The sequence below is a fragment of the Pelophylax lessonae genome (genome assembly GCF_965119305.1).
Source record: "Pelophylax lessonae genome assembly, chromosome: 9".
NCBI classification, from domain to species: domain Eukaryota; kingdom Metazoa; phylum Chordata; class Amphibia; order Anura; family Ranidae; genus Pelophylax; species Pelophylax lessonae.
The window spans coordinates 242,902,735-242,922,470 of NC_138776.1; the positions used below are offsets into that span (position 1 = coordinate 242,902,735).

The 19,736-nt window shown below is 46.9% G+C and overlaps 2 protein-coding genes across 2 annotated transcripts in view; both read left to right on the forward strand.

The window, feature by feature from the left end:
* Positions 1-9,588, forward strand: part of LOC309562523 (bone marrow proteoglycan-like) — a 48,045-nt gene extending 38,457 nt beyond the window's left edge. Inside the window, exon 5 of the transcript XR_014225636.1 lies at positions 9,566-9,588. The gene's annotated coding sequence lies outside the window, so the exon portion shown is untranslated. The remainder of the gene's footprint in view (positions 1-9,565) is intronic.
* Positions 1-19,736, forward strand: part of LOC309564342 (uncharacterized protein) — a gene marked incomplete at its 5' end in the record, with an annotated part of 150,245 nt that overhangs the window by 75,090 nt on the left and 55,419 nt on the right. The window lies entirely within an intron of this gene.

Sequence of the window (19,736 nt, forward strand, 5' to 3'; positions counted from 1 at the left end):
TAAATGACAGGTAATGGACAATACTGTGACTGTTGTAATTTCTTCATGGAAAACCTTCCATGGTTACATGGTGACCTTGTTCTAAGTTAGAGTGTCTACTAAAGTGGCTACATTTGTTCTCAATGGTCCTGCTGTATCTAGGAACAAAGCCCCCTCTCTCTCACTCCTGAGATGACCCATGGACTTTGGGATTTGTAGAGTAGAGCAGTGCACTTGACCATAACTAACGTGCACTGCTCATTCAAAACAAATGGAGGAGCCATATACAGCCAATGTGTTTGGTGGACATAGGGGTTGCCACTTCATCAGGACTTGATATATAAATTACCTAAATTGAAAACCATCAGTTGGACTGAAGGTATTGATGAACTTACAGGCTTGTATGTGTTGCCATGTAGACGTGCTCATCATCACAGCCTAGGTCAAGGTTTTCTATGTATCCATTTATAAAACAAATAAAAACTTTAAAGAAAGAAACAGGGATGGAGACACCGGGCACTATCTGCTGGGGTCTCACTTAAAGTCCCACCTAGCCTATTGTGTTTAAGCTGGTCCTTTCCAGTTTGTACCATCGTTACAACTTAGTTATTTGAGTTTTGAGACAACAGACCAGTCATGGATGGGGGTGGGTTGGGGGAGGTTTGGGCTGTCTCCCTCCCACCTGTTCCCCCATCCATCCATTAGCAGCCATGTGCTCCCAGTGTGGAGACACTAAATTAGGAAGTGTTAGGAACTGCAGATAAAACAGGGTGCCGTGTAGTGGCTCTGCACATGCGTTTGCAAATGTGTGTCAACTAAACCCCTGTTCTGTTCTATGGAACCGGTTGCAAACTTTCTGCAAGTTCGCAGAACCGGCTGAATCCCTCTAAGCTGGCGGCCGTGGAGCAGCAGAGCATTGCACCCCGAGGCCGAGCCCGCCCATTCTGTGACAATAGCGAATGAAAATTCGCTATTGTCACAAGGATCCTACTCCTGGCCAATCAGGGAGCGGGTCCTCCCGCTTCCTGATTGGCCGAAAGGCAAACGCCGTGCCATTGGCCGAGGAGGCGGGAGACGTGGAGAGACGCGAGGGAGCCGAACTGAAGAGGAGCTGCTGTGAAGACCGTCCGTGAGGTAAGTAAACGGGTCTCACGGGGGAAATGCTGGCACTCTGCAATGATTCCGGGCAATGCTGTGGGCGCTCTGCAATGATCATTCAGGGCAATGCTGTGGTGCTCTGCAATTATTGGGGGCAATGCTGTGGCCCTCTGCAATTATTGGGGGCAATGCTGTGGGCACTCTGCAATTATTGGGGGCAATGCTGTGGCGCTCTGCAATTATTGGGGGCAATGCTGTGGTGCTCTGCAGTTATTGGGGGCAATGCTGTGGTGCTCTGCAATTATTGGGGGCAATGCTGTGGCGCTCTGCAATTATTGGGGGCAATGCTGTGGGCACTCTGCAATTATTGGGGGCAATGCTGTGGGCACTCTGCAATTATTGGGGGCAATGCTGTGGCACTCTGCAATTATTGGGGGCAATGCTGTGGCGCTCTGCATTGATTGGGGGCAATGCTGTGGCGCTCTGCAATGATTGGGGGAAATGCTGTGGCGCTCTGCAATGATTGGGGGCAATGCTGTGACACTCTGCAATGATTGGGGGCAATGCTGGGGCACTTTGCAATGATTGGGGGCAGTGCTGTGGCACTCTGCAATGATTGGGGGCAATGCTGTGGGCACTCTGCAATGATTGGGGACAACGCTGTGGGCACTCTGCAATGATTGGGGGCAATGCTGTGGTCACTGTGCATTGAAAGGGGGGCACGCTGGTCACTGTGCATTGAAAGGGGGGCACGCAGCGCTGGTCAATGTGCATTGAAAGTGGGGCATGTTGGTCTCTCTGCATTGAAAGGGGGGCATGCTGGTCACTGTACATTGAAATGGGGCACGCTGGTCACTGTGCATTGAAAGGGGGCATGCTGGTCATTCTGCATTAAAAGGGGGCACACTGGTCACTGTGCATTGAAAGGGGGCACGCTGGTCACTGTGCATTGAAAGGGGGGCACGCTGGTCACTGTGCATTGAAAGGGGGGCACGCTGGTCACTGTGCATTGAAAGGGGGGCACGCAGCGCTGGTCACTGTGCATTGAAAGTGGGGCATGTTGGTCTCTCTGCATTGAAAGGGGGGCATGCTGGTCACTGTACATTGAAATGGGGCACGCTGGTCACTGTGCATTGAAAGGGGGCACGCTGGTCATTCTGCATTAAAAGGGGGCACACTGGTCACTGTGCATTGAAAGGGGGCACGCTGGTCACTGTGCATTGAAAGGGGGCATGCTGGTCACTGTGCATTGAAAGGGGGGCACGCTGGTCACTGTGCATTGAAAGTGGGGCACGCTGGTCACTGTGCATTGAAAGGGGTCACGCTGGTCACTGTGCATTGAAAGTGGGGCACGCTGGTCACTGTGCATTGAAAGGGGGCATGCTGGTCACTGTGCATTGAAAGGGGGGCACGCTGGTCACTGTGCATTGAAAGTGGGGCACGCTGGTCACTGTGCATTGAAAGGGGTCACGCTGGTCACTGTGCATTGAAAGTGGGGCACGCTGGTCACTGTACATTGAAAGGGGGCACGCTGGTCTCTCTGCATTGAAAGGGGGCACGCTGGTCATTCTGCATTAAAAGGGGGCACGTTGGTCACTGTGCATTGAAAGGGGTCACGCTGGTCATTCTGCTGGGAAAGTCGGAACTGGTTACTAACTATTTTGAATCCCACCACTGGACAGGTCTACTTGGTTGGTGACAGACTGGAGGGTGAGTACATCAGACTGGGGGCTGGCTGACTTTCATGCACCTCTTATAATCCTTCAACCTCATTTTTTTCTTGATACAGGGATGGAGATGTTGGGCACTACCTGCTGGGGTCTCACTTAAAGTCCCACCTAGCCTATTGTGTTTAAAGAAAGAAACATAAGCATCAATTTGGACAGCCATTACAATACAGGTGTATGAAACAAAAAGGTTAACAGTAGTGTTGAGCGAACACGGACTGTATTATTCGTGTTCGTACCGAATAATTGGATTTTTGTTACCTGAACACGGACCCGAAAACTTTACTGTATGTTCGGGTTTAAAATCCGTCTTCGGTCATTTTATTTCCTGTTTTGTATGTAATGGCGCGCTTTTAATGGCGGGCTTTCAACAGCCAATCAACAAGCGTTTAACTGGTGTGCCTTAAGCCATCCCAGCCATGCCTACTAATGTATTAGTAACTGTGATTGGCCATCTGAAGCATGTGACCATGTTTTTATAAGTTCGAGAGCCCCAGCACGCTGCGTCATTCTGCTGTAGTTTAGGGACAGAGCACACATCATACGTGCTGGCTGCTGATTAGGGAAAGACAGAGATTCTGTGAAAAATTTTGTCCGAAAAGAATGCAGGGTCAGGTCGGAGTGCAGGCAGGGAGAGTTATTAGAGCATTTTAGGGCGAGGCTGGAGAATAGGCAGGGTCAGTGTTCTACATCGATTTTGCTGTGTGGGGGGTTGTGCAGTGCCAGTGAACAATCTTATCGAGTAGATTAGGGACAGGCTGGAGAATAGGCAGGGTCAGTGTTCTACATCGATTTTGCTGTGTGTGGGGTGGTGCAGTGAACACAATCTTTTTGCCCTCAGTTAAGCCCGCTGAGGAGGAGGAGAAGGAGGGAGAAAAAAATCTATTTTTATCAGTCAGTTGTGTGCAGCGTTTTTGCTTCAGTGCTGACTGACATAAGACACTCCTGTGTTCACATGTGCTATTGAGTGATTTTAAATTTTATACACTTTTTTCTATTCCACTATTCAATATACACCCTTTTGGGTTAAAAAAATGTAATTGTGGCATAGTCTGTACTAATCTATTTAAAAATTACAAACTTAAAGGGGAATTTTCTTTTTTTTTTCCCTTCATAGCCTGCAGCAGAGCTGACTGACATAAGACACTGCTGTGTTCACATGTGCTATTGAAAAATCACCAATTTTATATCATATTTTCTATTCCGCTATTCAATCTACACCCTTGGGGTAAAAATAATTAAATTGCGGCATAGTCTGTATCGGTACGTGTGAGATACACCTTTCCAATTTTTGGGGCGCATCTTACACCGCCGAGGATTGCAGGGTGCTTCAGTTTGCCTCCTGCCTGTTCCGAACTCCTCCTACTCCTCATCCTGCCTTTGAGGGTACAAAAAATAGTAATCGGGGCCTAGTCTGGGTCTGTACGTGTGAGATAGATACACCTTTTGATATCATATTTTCTATTCCGCTATTCAATCTACACCCTTTGGGGTAAAAATAATTAAATTGCGGCATAGTCTGTATCGGTACGTGTGAGATACACCTTCCAATCTTTTGGGGCGCATCTTCCACCGCTGAGGATTGCAGGGTGCTTCAGTTTGCCTCCTGTTCCGAACTCCTCCTACTCCTCATCCTCATCCTGCCTTTAGGGTACAAAAAATTGTAATCGGGGCCTAGTCTGTGTTTGTACGTATGAGATACACCTTTTGATATCATATTTTCTATTCTGCTATTCAATCTACACCCTTTGGGGTAAAAAGAATTAAATTGCGGCATAGTCTGTATCGGTACGTGTGAGATACACCTTCCAATCTATTGGGGCGCATCTTCCACCGCTGAGGATTGTAGGGTGCTTCAGTTTGCCTCCTGTTCCGAACTCCTCCTACTCCTCATCCTCATCCTGCCTTTAGGGTACAAAAAATTGTAATCGGAGCCTAGTCTGTGTTTGTACGTGTAAGATACACCGTTTTATAAAATTTTTCCTATTCCGCTATTCAATATACACCCTTTTGGAGTGTAAAAAATTAAATTACGGCATAGTCTGTATCAGTACGTGTGAGATACACCTTTTAAATTTGTTTGGCGCATCTCCTTCCACCACCAAAGATTGAAGGACGCTTCAGTTTGCCTCCTGTTCCGAACTCCTCCTACTCCTCTTCCTCATCCTCCCTTTAGGGTAGAAAAAATTGTAATCGGGGCCTAGTCTGTGTTTGTACGTGTGAGATACACCATTTTATATCCTTTTTTCTATTCCGCTATTCAATATACACCCTTTTGGGGTGAAAAAAATTAAATTTGCGTCATACTTTGCATATTTGACTGTGAGATACACCCGTTGTATTTGTATACTGTTTTTCTATTCCGCTATTTAATAAACACCCTTTTGGGGTAAAAAAAATTAAATTGTGGCATAGTTTGCATATTTGACTGTGATATACACCCGTGCGATACTGTTGTTGTTTTGTTCCGCTATTCAATAAACACCTTCCTAGGGCAAGATCATAAATTACAGAAATATGAGGAGACCGTCAAATTGGGGCTGTGGCCTGGGTCGTGGTGCTGCTGGTAGAGCTCCTGTTGCAAGGAGAGGACGTGGTCGATCTGTGCCAGCTACACGCACAAGTAAAACACCTTCCTCAAGTGTGAGTAGGCAACAGAACCTGCAGCAGTATTTGGTAGGGCATCATGTGCCTCTAGAAGTGATGAGGCCAGAAGAAGTACAGGCGATAGTAGATTGGGTTGCTGACAGTGCCTCCAGTTCCTTCACATTGTCTCCCACCCAGTCTACTGCAGAAAGGTCAGAGTTGGCACCTGCAGCCAATGTCCAACCGTCTTTCACCTCACCCCCTTGCAAATCAGGCAAGCAGTCTGAGCCCCAAGTCATGCAAGAGCCCCGGTCTCTTCTTCTTTTTGATGACTCTGTCAGCAGGGTTTCCCAGGGCCATCCACCTAGCCCTGCCCCAGAAGTGGAAGAGATTGAGTGCAGCGATGCCCAACCACTTATTTCTCAAGATGAGTACATGGAAGGACCATCGCAGCACGTCTCCGATGATGACGAAACGCAGGTGCCAACTGCTGCGGCACTCAAAATTGTGGAGACCGACAAGGACGGCAGGGGTGAAGACTGGGTGGAAGATGATGTGGAGGACGATGAGGTCCTCAACCCCACATGGAATGAAGGTCATGCAGGTGACCTGAGTAGTTTGGAGGAAGAGGCAGTGGTCGCACAGAGCCACCAGCACAGCAGAAGAGGGAGCAGGGTGCAGAAGCGGAGCGGCCGTGCCCTAGACACTACGCCTGCTACTGCCCAACGCAGCAAGGGAACGAGCGCACCAAAGCCAGCTCAAAGGAGTTCTCTAGCGTGGAAGTTCTTCAGAAAATGTGCCGATGACAGGACACGAGTGGTTTGCACCCTGTGCAATCAGAGCCTGAAGCGAGGCATAAACCCTCTCAACCTGAGCACAACCTGCATGATCAGGCATCTAAGTGCAAAGCACGAGCTGCAGTGGAGTAGACACCTTCAAAACCAAGAAAGGTCTCTGGCTCCTCCTGCTTCCTCTTCTGCTGCAGTCTTGGCCTCTCCATCCACCTCTGTAGTGATACCGGCACCTGCCACCCCGCAAACAGACGATCTGTCAGCAACACCACCACCTGGGTCACCAACCATCTCCACAATGTCCCGTGGAAGCGCTCAGCTTTCCATCTCCCAAACACTTCAGAGGAAGAGGAAGTACCCCCCTACCCACCCGCGATCCCTGGCCCTGAATGCCAGCATTTCAAAATTCTTGGCCTTTGAAATGCTGTCATTCCGTCTGGTGGAGACGCACAGCTTTAAAAGCCTTATGTCGGTGGCTGTCCCACAGTACGTCGTGCCCAGCCGCCACTACTTTTCCAGGCAAGACATCCCTTCCCTGCACAACCAAGTGGGGGAAAAAATCAGGTGTGCACTGTGCGACGCCATCTGTGCCAAGGTCCACCTAACTACCGATATGTGGACCAGTAAGCACGGTCAGGGGCGTTATATCTCCCTAACGGCACACTGGGTAAATGCAGTGGCGGGTGGGCCTGAGGCGGATAGCAATTTGGCGCATGTCCTTCCACCACCGAGGATTGCAGGGCGCTTCAGTTTGCCTCCTGTTCCTAACTCCTCCTACTCCACTTCCTCATCCTCTACCGCCTCCTCATCCCGTCAGCGTAACACCTTCACCACCAACTTCAGCACAGCCAGGGGTAAACGACAGCAGGCAGTTTAAAACTTTCCTGTTTGGGGGAAAAACCACACACCGCGCAGGAGTTGTGGAGGAGCATGGAACAGCAGACAAATGAGTGGTTGCTGCCAGCGAGCCTCAAGCCCGGCCTGGTGGTGTGCGATAACGGGCGCAATCTCATAGCAGCTCTGGGCCTAGCCGGTTTGACGCACATCCCTTGCCTGGCGCATGTGCTGAATTTGGTGGTGCAGAGGTTCCTTAAAAATGAACCCGATATGTCAGAGCTGCTGCAGAAAGTGCGGGCCGCCTGTGCGCACTTTCGACGTTCTCACCCTGCTGCTGCTCGCCTGTCAGCGCTGCAGCGTAACTTCGGCCTTCCCACTCACCGCCTCATATGTGACGTGCCCACAAGGTGGAACTCCACCTTGCACATGCTGGAAAGACTGTGTGAGCAGCAGCAGGCCATAGTGGAGTTTCAGCTGCAGCACGCACGCGTGAGTCGCTCTGCGGAACAGCACCACTTCACCACCAATAACTGGGCCTCCATGCGAGACCTGTGTGCCTTGTTGCGCTGTTTTGAGTACTCCACCAACATGGCCAGTGCCGATGACGCCGTTGTCAGCTTAACTATCCCACTTCTATGCCTCCTTCAAAAAACGATTCGGGCAATGATGGAAGAGGATGTGGCACAGGATGAGGAGGAGGAGGAGGAGGATGAAGAGGTAACATTTCCAAGGCTTTCAGGGCAGTCATTCGCAAGTGGCTCCGAGGGTGGGTTCCTGCACCCACAAACGCCAGGGACACAATTGTCCAGCAGGGGCACAGTTCTGGAGGATGATGAGGATGAGGAGGAGGAGATGGAGGAGGAGATGGAACCATGTTCACAGCAGGGTGGCACCCAGGCCAGCTCATGGCCATCACTGGTGCGTGGCTGGGGGGATACACCTCCCACAGAGGACAGCCTTTCGTTGCCTCTGGGCAGCCTGGCACACATGAGCGATTACATGCTGCAGTGTCTCCACAATGACCGCCGAGTTGCCCACATTCTAACTTGTGCTGATTACTGGGTGGCCACGCTGCTGGATCCCCGTTACAAGGACAACGTACCGTCCTTAATTCACTCACTGGAGCGCGATCGCAAGATGCGCCAGTACAAGCGCACGCTGGTAGACGCGATGCTGCTGGCATTCCCACCTGAAAGCGGGGCCACAGTGGAAGCACAAGGCCAAGGCAGAGGAGGAGGAGGAAGATGTCGCCAACGCAACCAGGGCACCGATAGCACCTCAGAAGGCAGGGTTAGCATGGCCGAAATGTGGAAAAGCTTTGACAGCATGCCACAACAAACAGCAGCACCAGCAGCTCATATGGAACGTCTTAGCAGGAGGCAGCATTTCACCAACATGGTGGAGCAGTATGTGTGCACACGCCTACATGTAGTGAATGACGGGTCTGCCCCCTTCAACTTCTGGGTCTCCAAATTGGGCACATGGCCTGAGCTTGCCCTTTACGCCTTTGAGGTGCTGGCGTGCCCTGCAGCCAGTGTATTATCTGAACGTGTATTTAGCACGGCTGGGGGCGTTATCACAGACAAGCAGAGCCGCCTGTCCAGAGACAATGTGGACAAGCTCACGTTCATTAAAATGAACCAGGCATGGATCCCACGGGACTTTTCCGTACCTTGTGCAGAATAGAGATGGATACCGACCTTACCCAGCCATTGTTATATTTTTGATCTTTCTCACTCTTTTGGGGTGTACCCTCATTTAAAATGACTGAAAAAAAGCAGTGTTGGCTACCTCGTCCTCATCCACAGCCACTTCCACCTACACCGCCACATCCACCACCACCTCAACCTCCCTCTTACTCCATATGGGCCTCGTCCTTCACAGATGAAGAATTTTTTTTTATTTTTCTGTTTTTTTTTGTTGTTTTAAGTTATTTCCCTATCCACATTGGTTTGCAGAGCACTTGCCATGCTCTTAACTACATTTTGCTTCCATTTGCAGCACTCTAGCCCTTTCCATTGGTGTTTTAGAGCCATTTTAGTGCCTGAAAGTTCGGGTCCCCATTGACTTCAATGGGGTTCGGTGTCCGGGTAAAGTTCAGAAAAAGTCCAGGGCAAGGACCCGGACTTTTTTTTCAAGTTCGGCCGAACCCGCCGAACACGGACATCCAGGTGTCCGCTCAACTCTAGTTAACAGAATTCACAAAATGAACATAATTGAAAAAAAAGTTAAAGTTCAGGTTCAAGCAACTTATATGTATTCACAGTAACATTCTTGTAGGTGTTATTGCCACCTAGTGACCAGTCTTGAGTATTGCATGAGAATTTCAGATTTGTAATAGTCTCATAGGCAGTGCTGCCATCTTGCGTCAAATATCAGGTGTTACAGGGAGTTTTCAAGATACACAATTTGCATTGATAGGGTTATTCAGTTGTTATACACTATAAACCTTCATACAACCTTCAATCATCTCACCATGTTTGGACCCACCTTGCCATTTTTTGCACCCCTGCTGTTCCCTGCCCCTTCCTGCTGCATGCATTTACCTTAATACAATGATAATAAATGACAGGTAATGGACAATACTGTGACTGTTGTAATTTCTTCATGGAAAACCTTCCATGGTTACACGGTGACCTTGTTCTAGAGTGTCTACTAAAGTGGCTACATTTGTTCTCAATGGTCCTGCTGTATCTAGGAACAAAGCCCCCCTCTCTCTCTCACTCCTGAGATGGTCCATGGACTATGGGATTTGTAGTGTAGAGCAGTTCACTTGACCATGACTAAGGTGCACTGCTCATTCCAAACAAATGGAGGAGCCATATACAGCCAATGTGTTTGGTGGACATAGGGGGTGCCACTTTATCAGGACTTGATATATAAATGACCTAAATTGAAAACCATCAGCTGGACTGAAGGTATTGATGAATTTACAAGCTTTTGAGTGTTGACATGTAGACATGCTCATCATCACAGCCTAGGTCAAGGTTTTCTATGTATCCATTTATAAGACAAATAAAAACTTTAACCACTTGCCTACAGTGCACTTTCACCCCCTTCCTGCCCAGACTGATTTTCAGCTTTCAGCGCTCTCACACTTTGAATGACAATTACTCAGTCATGCAACACTGTACCCATAAAAAATTTGTGTCCTTTTTTCACACAAATAGAGCTTTCTTTTGATGGTATTTAATCATTACTGGGTTTTTTATTTTTTTTGCTATAAATAAAGAAAGACTGAAAATATTGTGAAAAAACGCATTTTTCTTTGTTTCTGTCATAAAATTTAGCAAATGAGTAATTTTTCTTCAGAAATTTTGGCCAAAATTTATACTGCTACTTATCTTTGGTAAAATAAGTATATAATATTTGGTCTTTGTGAAAGTTATAGAGTCCACAAGTTATGGTGCTAATCATTGAAAATGTATCACACTTGATCACACCTGATGTATTGAAGGCCTATCTCATTTCTTGAGACACTAAAAAGTCAGGAAAGTTCAAATGCCCCCCAAATGACCCCTTTATGGAAAGTAGACATTCCAAGGTATTTAATAAGGGGCATGGTGAGTTTTTTGAAGTTGTAATTTTTTCCCACAACTCTTTGCAAAATGAAGATTTTTTTTTTTTTTTTTTACAAATTGACGTATTAACAGTAGAGTTGAGCGGACACCTGGATGGCGGGTTCGGCCGAACTTGAAAAAAAAGTCCGGGTCCGTGTCCTGGACTTTTTCCGAACTTTACCCGGACACCGAACCCCACTGAAGTCAATGGGGACCCGAACTTTCAGGCACTAAAATGGCTCTAAAACACCAATGGAAAGGGCTAGAGTGCTGCAAATGGCAGCAAAACGTAGTTAAGAGTAGGGATGATCGAACGGTTCGGGTCCACCATCGGTTCGGCCCGAACATTGGGTGTTCGAGGTTCGGCCGAATTTAGAACTTTTTGCCCAAAAAGTTCGGAATTCGGCAACCAGAACCGCCCAAAATGCAATGCTTCAGGAAATGGGCTTTAAAAGCCCGTGATTGGACCAGAACCATTAGCAAAAGCCAATTGAGGGGGCAGAAGAATGCTAGGAATGTGATTGGAGTGACTAGGGGGTCCCTAGACCAATCATTAGTGAATACGCCCCCCAGTATATAAGATCGCCCCGCCATATTCCCAGCATTGTTATACTGGACATGGAAGAGAGTGGAAGCAGTTCTGTTAATTTTACTTTAAAAGTGTCATGTAGCTATTTTTAGTGTGAGGAAAGGGATATCTAGTGTAGTTAGAGTGCTCCTTTACACTTAAGTTAGCTTCAAAAATTTAGTTTCTGTAGGGAAAGTGTTAAGTGTCAGGGGACCGTAGTGTAGTGTAGGGTTAACTGACAGTGACTGCTATGGCAGGGTGACAAAACCCTTCCATAGCAGGGTGACCGCTATAGAGAAATGATCATTTCTCTGCTTCGGGACAGGAATGTGGCTTCTCACCAGCAAGCATTTTTTAATGCTGCAGGGGCTGCCACTGCCAGTGCTTTTTTGAGGACATGTTTGATGTCAGACATGACATCTGAATATGTGTATAGGGGGTATATATAGACATATATGTCTGAATATATACCCCTAGACATATATAGGTGTGATAGTAGCAGAAATAAATGCTTGCGCTAATGAAATCATTTACAGTAATATATTTCTGCTACTATCACACCTATATATGTCTAGGGGTATATATTCAGACATATATGCCTATATATACCCCCTATACACATGTTCAGATGTTTTGCCTGCCTCAAAAGAACCCCAAAAAATTTTTTTTTGACGCTAGCGTTTTTTTTGGCATTTTTTGGGGGGTTTTGGAGGCAGGCAAAACATCAGAACTTGTGCACAGTACCACTATACACAAGTTCAGATGTTTTGCCTGCCTCAAAAGAACCCCAAAAAATGCCAAAAAAAACGCTAGCGTCAAAAAAAAAATGCCCAGGTGTGTTTTTGCTGGCATTTTTTGGGGGGTTTTGGAGGCAGGCAAAACATCAGAACTTGTGCACAGTACCACTATACACAAGTTCAGATGTTTTGCCTGCCTCAAAAGAACCCCAAAAAATGCCAAAAAAAACGCTAGCGTCAAAAAAAAAATGCCCAGGTGTGTTTTTGCTGGCATTTTTTGGGGGGTTTTGGAGGCAGGCAAAACATCAGAACTTGTGCACAGTACCACTATACACAAGTTCAGATGTTTTTCCTGACTGCAAAGAACCCAAAAAAATGCCTGCTATTAAACCGGCAAGGTGTTACAGCAGAGAAGCCATATTCCTGTGCTTAAAGTTTTCTAATACAAACGATCTTTTTTTTTATGGTTCTGGACATGCTACAGAGCTGAAACTTCACAGGTACACCTTTTAGACCCCCCAGACACAAAATCACACAAAAAAAAGTTCTTAAAAATTGTCATTTTTGATAAAAAAGCCAATTATTGAAAAATTAAAAAAAAAAAAAAAAAAAAAAAAAAGAGATTTTTTAATTTTTACTTTGGATTTAGTATCTGGGGGGTCTAAAAAGTGTACATGTGAAGTTTCAGCTCTGTAGCATGTCCAGAACCCCCCAAAAATTAGCATTTTCTTATAATTTTTATTAGAACAGGAATACGGCTTCTCTACGGCGCTTTTTCTTGCATTTATCGGGCATTTTTGGAGGCAGGCATGACTTTTTTTGGATTTAGTGTCTGGGGGGTCTAAAAAGTGTACCTGTGAAGTTTCAGCTCTGTAGCATGTCCAGAACCAGAAAAAAAGATAATTTTTCAGTAGAGCAGGGATGGTGGGACCCCTCTTTTACACTTATATGATCTTTTTTTGGGGTTCTGGACATGCTACAGAGCTGAAACTTCACAGGTACACCTTTTAGACCCCCCAGACACAAAATCACACAAAAAAAGTTCTTAAAAATTGTCATTTTTGATAAAAAAGCCAATTATTGAAAAATTAAAAAAAAAAAAAAAAAAAAAGAGATTTTTTGATTTTTACTTTGGATTTAGTATCTGGGGGGTCTAAAAGGTGTGCATGTGAAGTTTCAGGTCTGTAGCATGTCCAGAACCAGAAAAAAAAAAGATTGTTTGTATTAGAAAACTTTAAGCACAGGAATATGGCTTCTCTGCTGTAACACCTTGCCGGTTTAATAGCAGGCATTTTTTTGGGTTCTTTGCAGTCAGGAAAAACATCTGAACTTGTGTATAGTGGTACTGTGCACAAGTTCTGATGTTTTGCCTGCCTCCAAAATCCCCAAAAAATGCCAGCAAAAACACACCTGGGCATTTTTTTTTTGACGCTAGCGTTTTTTTTGGCATTTTTTGGGGTTCTTTTGAGGCAGGCAAAACATCTGAACATGTGTATAGGGTGTATATATAGGCATATATGTCTGAATATATACCCCGAGACATATATAGTCAGGAAAAACATCTGAACTTGTGTATAGTAGTACTGTGCACAAGTTCTGATGTTTTGCCTGCCTCCAAAATTCCCCAAAAAATGCCAGTAAAAACACACCTGGGCATTTTTTTTTTTGACGCTAGCGTTTTTTTGGGCATTTTTTGGGGTTCTTTTGAGGCAGGCAAAACATCTGAACTTGTGTATAGTGGTACTGTGCACAAGTTCTGATGTTTTGCCTGCCTCCAAAACCCCCCAAAAAATGCCATCAAAAACACACCTGGGCATTTTTTTTTTTTTGACGATAGCGTTTTTTTGGCATTTTTTGGGGTTCTTTTGAGGCAGGCAAAACATCTGAACATGTGTATAGGGTGTATATATAGGCATATATGTCTGAATATATACCCCTAGACATATATAGGTGTGATAGTAGCAGAAATATATTACTGTAAATGATTTCATTAGCGCAAGCATTTATTTCTGCTACTATCACACCTATATATGTCTAGGGGTATATATTCAGACATATATGTCTATATATCCCCCCTATACACATGTTCAGATGTTTTGCCTGCCTCAAAAGAACCCCAAAAAATGCCAAAAAAACGCTAGCGTCAAAAAAAAAAATGCCCAGGTGTGTTTTTGCTGGCATTTTTTGGAGGGTTTTGGAGGCAGGCAAAACATCAGAACTTGTGCACAGTACCACTATACACAAGTTCAGATGTTTTTCCTGACTGCAAAGAACCCAAAAAAATGCCTGCTATTAAACCGGCAAGGTGTTACAGCAGAGAAGCCATATTCCTGTGCTTAAAGTTTTCTAATACAAACGATCTTTTTTTTTTCTGGTTCTGGACATGCTACAGACCTGAAACTTCACATGTACACTTTTTAGACCCCCCAGATACTAAATCCAAAGTAAAAATCAAAAAATCTCTTTTTTTTTTTTTTTTTTTTAATTTTTCAATAATTGGCTTTTTTATCAAAAATGACAATTTTTAAGAACTTTTTATTGTGTGATTTTGTGTCTGGGGGGTCTAAAAGGTGTACCTGTGAAGTTTCAGCTCTGTAGCATGTCCAGAACCAGAAAAAAAGATCATATAGGTGTTAAAGTTAAAGAAGGCTCCCGAACCACATCCCTGTTCTACTGAAAAATTATCTTTTTTTTTTTCATGGTTCTGGACATGCTACAGAGCTGAAACTTCACATGCACACCTTTTAGACCCCCCAGATACTAAATCCAAAGTAAAAATCAAAAAAATCTCTTTTTTTTTTTTTTTTTAATTTTTCAATAATTGGCTTTTTTATCAAAAATGACAATTTTTAAGAACTTTTTTTTGTGTGATTAATAGTCCCTGGGGCATGACCCAGAACCCTAGGCACTTTTTAGGGGCATTTATTGGGTTTTAGGGCTTAAAAATGGTGTTTTTTGATTACAGAAGTTCGGGTCCCATTGATTTCAATGGGGTTCTGAAATCCGAACCGAACTTTCGTGAAGTTCGGGTGTTCTGGTCGAACCGAACTTTTCAAAAGTTCGATCATCCCTAGTTAAGAGCATGGCAAGTGCTCTGCAAACAAATGTGGATAGGGAAATAACTTAAACAGAAAAATAAAACAATGTTCTTCATCTGTGAAGGACGAGGCCCATATGGAGTAGGAGGGAGGTTGAGGAGGTGGTGGATGTTGCGGTGTCATAGGCGTGCATACAGGGTGTGCCGGGTGTGCCTGGGCACACCCTAATCACCTAGGGCACATTAGCATTATCGCTCTGTTTGCCAGTGAGGAGATGGGAAAGATCTCCCTCAGACCTGCTCTGCCATAAGAGAAGTGCCACACACTTCTATTTCACTTTGCCAGCAGGGAGAGTAATGTACCGGGGCCATGTACATGTAGGCAAACACATGCATGTGTATTTAAACTTTGGGGTGCACACCCTAATGCAATAGGCTGCGCACACCTATGGGTGGTGTAGGTGGAAGCGGCGGTGGAGGAGGACGAGGTAGCCAACACTGCTTTTTTTCAGTCATTTTAAATGAGGGTACACCCCAAAAGAGTGAGAAAGAGCAAAAATAGAACAATGGCTGGGTAAGGTCGGTATCCATCTCTATTCTGCACAAAGTACGGAAAAGTCCTGTGGGATCCATGCCTGGTTCATTTTAATGAACGTGAGCTTGTCCACATTGTCTCTGGACAGGCGGCTCTGCTTGTCTGTGATAACGCCCCCAGCCGTGCTAAATACACGTTCAGATAATACACTGGCTGCAGGGCACGCCAGCACCTCCAAGGCGTAAAGGGCAAGCTCAGGCCATGTGCCCAATTTGGAGCCCCAGAAGTTGAAGGGGGCAGACCCGTCATTCACTACATGTAGGCGTGTGCACACATACTGCTCCACCATGTTGGTGAAATGCTGCCTCCTGCTAAGACGTTCCATATGAGCTGCTGGTGCTGCTGTTTGTTGTGGCGTGATGACAAAGCTTTTCCACATTTCGGCCATGCTAACCCTGCCTTATGAGGTGCTGGCGGTGCCCTTGTTGCGTTGGCGACCTCTTCCTCCTCCTCCTCTGCCTTGGCCTTGTGCTTCCACTGTGGCCCCGCATTCAGGTGGGAATGCCAGCAGCATCGCGTCTACCAGCGTGCGCTTGTACTCGCGCATCTTGCGATTGCGCTCCAGTGAGTGAATTAAGGACGGTACGTTGTCCTTGTAACGGGGATCCAGCAGCGTGGCCACCCAGTAATCAGCACAAGTTAGAATGTGGGCAACTCGGCGGTCGTTGTGGAGACACTGCAGCATGTAATCGCTCATGTGTGCCAGGCTGCCCAGAGGCAACGAAAGGCTGTCATCTGTGGGAGGTGTATCGTCTGTGTCCTCTGTATCCCCCCAGCCACGCACAAGTGATGGCCATGAGCTGGCCTGGGTGCCACCCTGCTGTGAACATGGTTCCATCTCCTCCTCAATCTCCTCCTCCTCATCCTCCTCATCCTCCAGAACTGTGCCCCTGCTGGACAATTGTGTCCCTGGCGTTTGTGTGTGCAGGAACCCACCCTTGGAGCCCCTTGCGAATGACTGCCCTGAAAGCCTTGGAAATGTTACCTCTTCATCCTCCTCCTCCTCCTCCTCATCCTGTGCCACATCCTCTTCCATCATCGCCCAAATTGTTTTTTGAAGGAGGCATAGAAGTGGGATAGTTAAGCTGACAACGGCGTCATCGGCACTGGCCATGTTGGTGGAGTACTCAAAACAGCGCAACAAGGCACACAGGTCTCGCATGGAGGCCCAGTTATTGGTGGTGAAGTGGTGCTGTTCCGCAGAGCGACTCACGCTTGCGTGCTGCAGCTGAAACTCCACTATGGCCTGCTGCTGCTCGCACAGTCTTTCCAGCATGTGCAAGGTGGAGTTCCACCTTGTGGGCACGTCACATATGAGGCGGTGAGCGGGAAGGCCGAAGTTACGCTGCAGCGCTGACAGGCGAGCAGCAGCAGGGTGAGAACGCCGAAAGTGCGCACAGACGGCCCGCACTTTCTGCAGCAGCTCTGACATATCGGGGTAATTTTTAAGTAACCTCTGCACCACCAAATTCAGCACATGCGCCAGGCAAGGGATGTGCATCAAACCGGCTAGGCCCAGAGCTGCTATGAGATTTTGCCCGTTATCGCACACCACCAGGCCGGGCTTGAGGCTCGCTGGCAGCAACCACTCATTTGTCTGCTGTTCCATGCTCCTCCACAACTCCTGCGTGGTGTGTGGTTTTTCCCCCAAACAGGCAAGTTTTAAAACTGCCTGCTGTCGTTTACCCCTGGCCGTGCTGAAGTTGGTGGTGAAGGTGTTACGCTGACCGGATGAGGAGGCGGTAGAGGATGAGGAAGCGGAGTAGGAGGAGTTAGGAACAGGAGGCAAACTGAAGCGCCCTGCAATCCTCGGTGGTGGAAGGACATGCGCCAAATTGCTATCCGCCTCAGGCCCATCCGCCACTGCATTTACCCAGTGTGCCGGAGATATAACGCCCCTGACCGTGCTTACTGGTCCACGTATCGGTAGTTAAGTGGACCTTGGCACAGATGGCGTTGCGCAGTGCACACCTGATTTTTTCCCCCACTTGGTTGTGCAGGGAAGGGATGGCTTGCCTGGAAAAGTAGTGGCGGCTGGGCACGACGTACTGTGGGACAGCCATCGACATAAGGTTTTTAAAACTGTGCGTCTCTACCAGACGGAATGACAGCATTTCAAAGGCCAAGAATTTTGAAATGCTGGCATTCAGGGCCAGGGATCGCGGGTGGTTAGGGGGGTACTTCCTCTTCCTCTCAAGTGTTTGGGAGATGGAAAGCTGAACGCTTCCACGGGACATTGTGGAGATGGTTGGTGACCCAGGTGGTGGTGTTGCTGACAGATCGTCTGTTTGCGGGGTGGCAGGTGCCGGTATCACTACAGATGTGGATGGAGAGGCCGAGACTGCAGCAGAAGAAGAAGCAGGAGGAGCCAGAGACCTTTCTTGGTTTTGAAGGTGTCTACTCCACTGCAGCTCGTGCTTTGCACTTACATGCCTGATCATGCAGGTTGTGCTCAGGTTGAGAAGGTTTATGCCTCGCTTCAGGCTCTGATTGCACAGGGTGCAAACCACTTGTGTCCTGTCATCAGCACATTTTCTGAAGAACTTCCACGCTAGAGAACTCCTTTGAGCTGGCTTTGGTGCGCTCGTTCCCTTGCTGCGTTGGGCAGTAGCAGGCGTAGTGTCTAGGGCACGGCCGCTCCGCTTCTGCACCCTGCTCCCTCTTCTGCTGTGCTAGTGGCTCTATGCGACCACCGCCTCTTCCTCCAAACTACTCAGGTCACCTGCATGACCTTCATTCCATGTGGGGTCGAGGACCTCATCGTCCTCCACATCATCTTCCACCCAGTCTTTACCCCTGCCCTCCTTGTGGTCTACACAATTCTGAATGCCGCAGCAGTTGGCACCTGCCTTTCGTCATCATCGGAGACGTGCTGCGATGGTCCTTCCATGTACTCATCTTGAGAAATAAGTGGTTGGGCATCGCTGCACTCAAAAGAAGAAGAGACTGCTGTATGACTTGGGGCTCAGACTGCTTGCCTGATTTGCAAGGGGGTGAGGTGAAAGACGGTTGGACATTGGCTGCAGGTGCCAACTCTGACCTTTCTGCAGTAGACTGGGTTGCTGACAGTGCCTCCAGTTCCTTCACATTGTCTCCCACCCAATCTACTATCGCCTGTACTTCTTCTGGCCTCATCACTTCTAGAGGCGCATTATGCCCTACCAAATACTGCTGCAGGTTCTGTCGCCTACTCACACTTGAGGAAGGTGTTTCACTTGTGCGTGTAGCTGGCACAGATCGACCACGTCCTCTCCTTGCAACAGGAGCTCTACCAGCAGCACCATGACCCAGGCCACGGCCCCTTTTTGACGGTCTCCTCATATTTCTGTAATTTATGATCTTGCCCTAGAAAGGTGTTTATTGAATAGCGGAACAAAACAACAACAGTATCGCACGGGTGTATCTCACAGTCAAATATGCAAACTATGCCGCAATTTAATTTTTTTTACCCCAAAAGGGTGTATATTGAATAGCGGAATAGGAAAATTTTTATAAAACGGTGTATCTCACACGTACAAACACAGACTAGGCCCCGATTACTATTTTTTGTACCCTAAAGGCAGGATGAGGAAGAGGAGTAGGAGGAGTTGGGAACAGGAGGCAAACTGAAGCGCCCTGCAATCCTCGGCGGTGGAAGGAGATGCGCCAAACAGATTTAAAAAGGTGTATCTCACATGTACCGATACAGACTATGCCGTAATTTAATTTTTTACACTCAAACAGGGTGTATATTGAATAGCGGAATAGGAAAAATTTTACAAAACGGTGGTGTATCTCACACGTACAAACACAGACTAGGCCCCGATTACTATTTTTTGTACCCCCAAAGGCAGGATGAGGAGTAGGAGGAGTTCGGAACAGGCAGGAGGCACACTGAAGCACCCTCAAATCCTCGGCGGTATGAGATGCGCCCCAAAAATTGGAAAGGTGTATCTCACACGTACCGATACACACTATCCCGCAATTTAATTGTTTTTACCCCAAAGGTGTAGATTGAATAGCGGAATAGAAAATATGATATCAAAAGGTGTATGTATCTCACACGTACTGACACGGACTATCCCGCAATTTAATTGTTTTTACCCCAAAGGTGTAAATTAAATAGCGGAATAGAAAATATGATATCAAAAGGTGTATGTATCTCACACGTACAGAACCAGACTAGGCCCAGATTACTATTTTTTGTACCCCCAAAGGCAGGATGAGGAGTAGGAAGAGTTC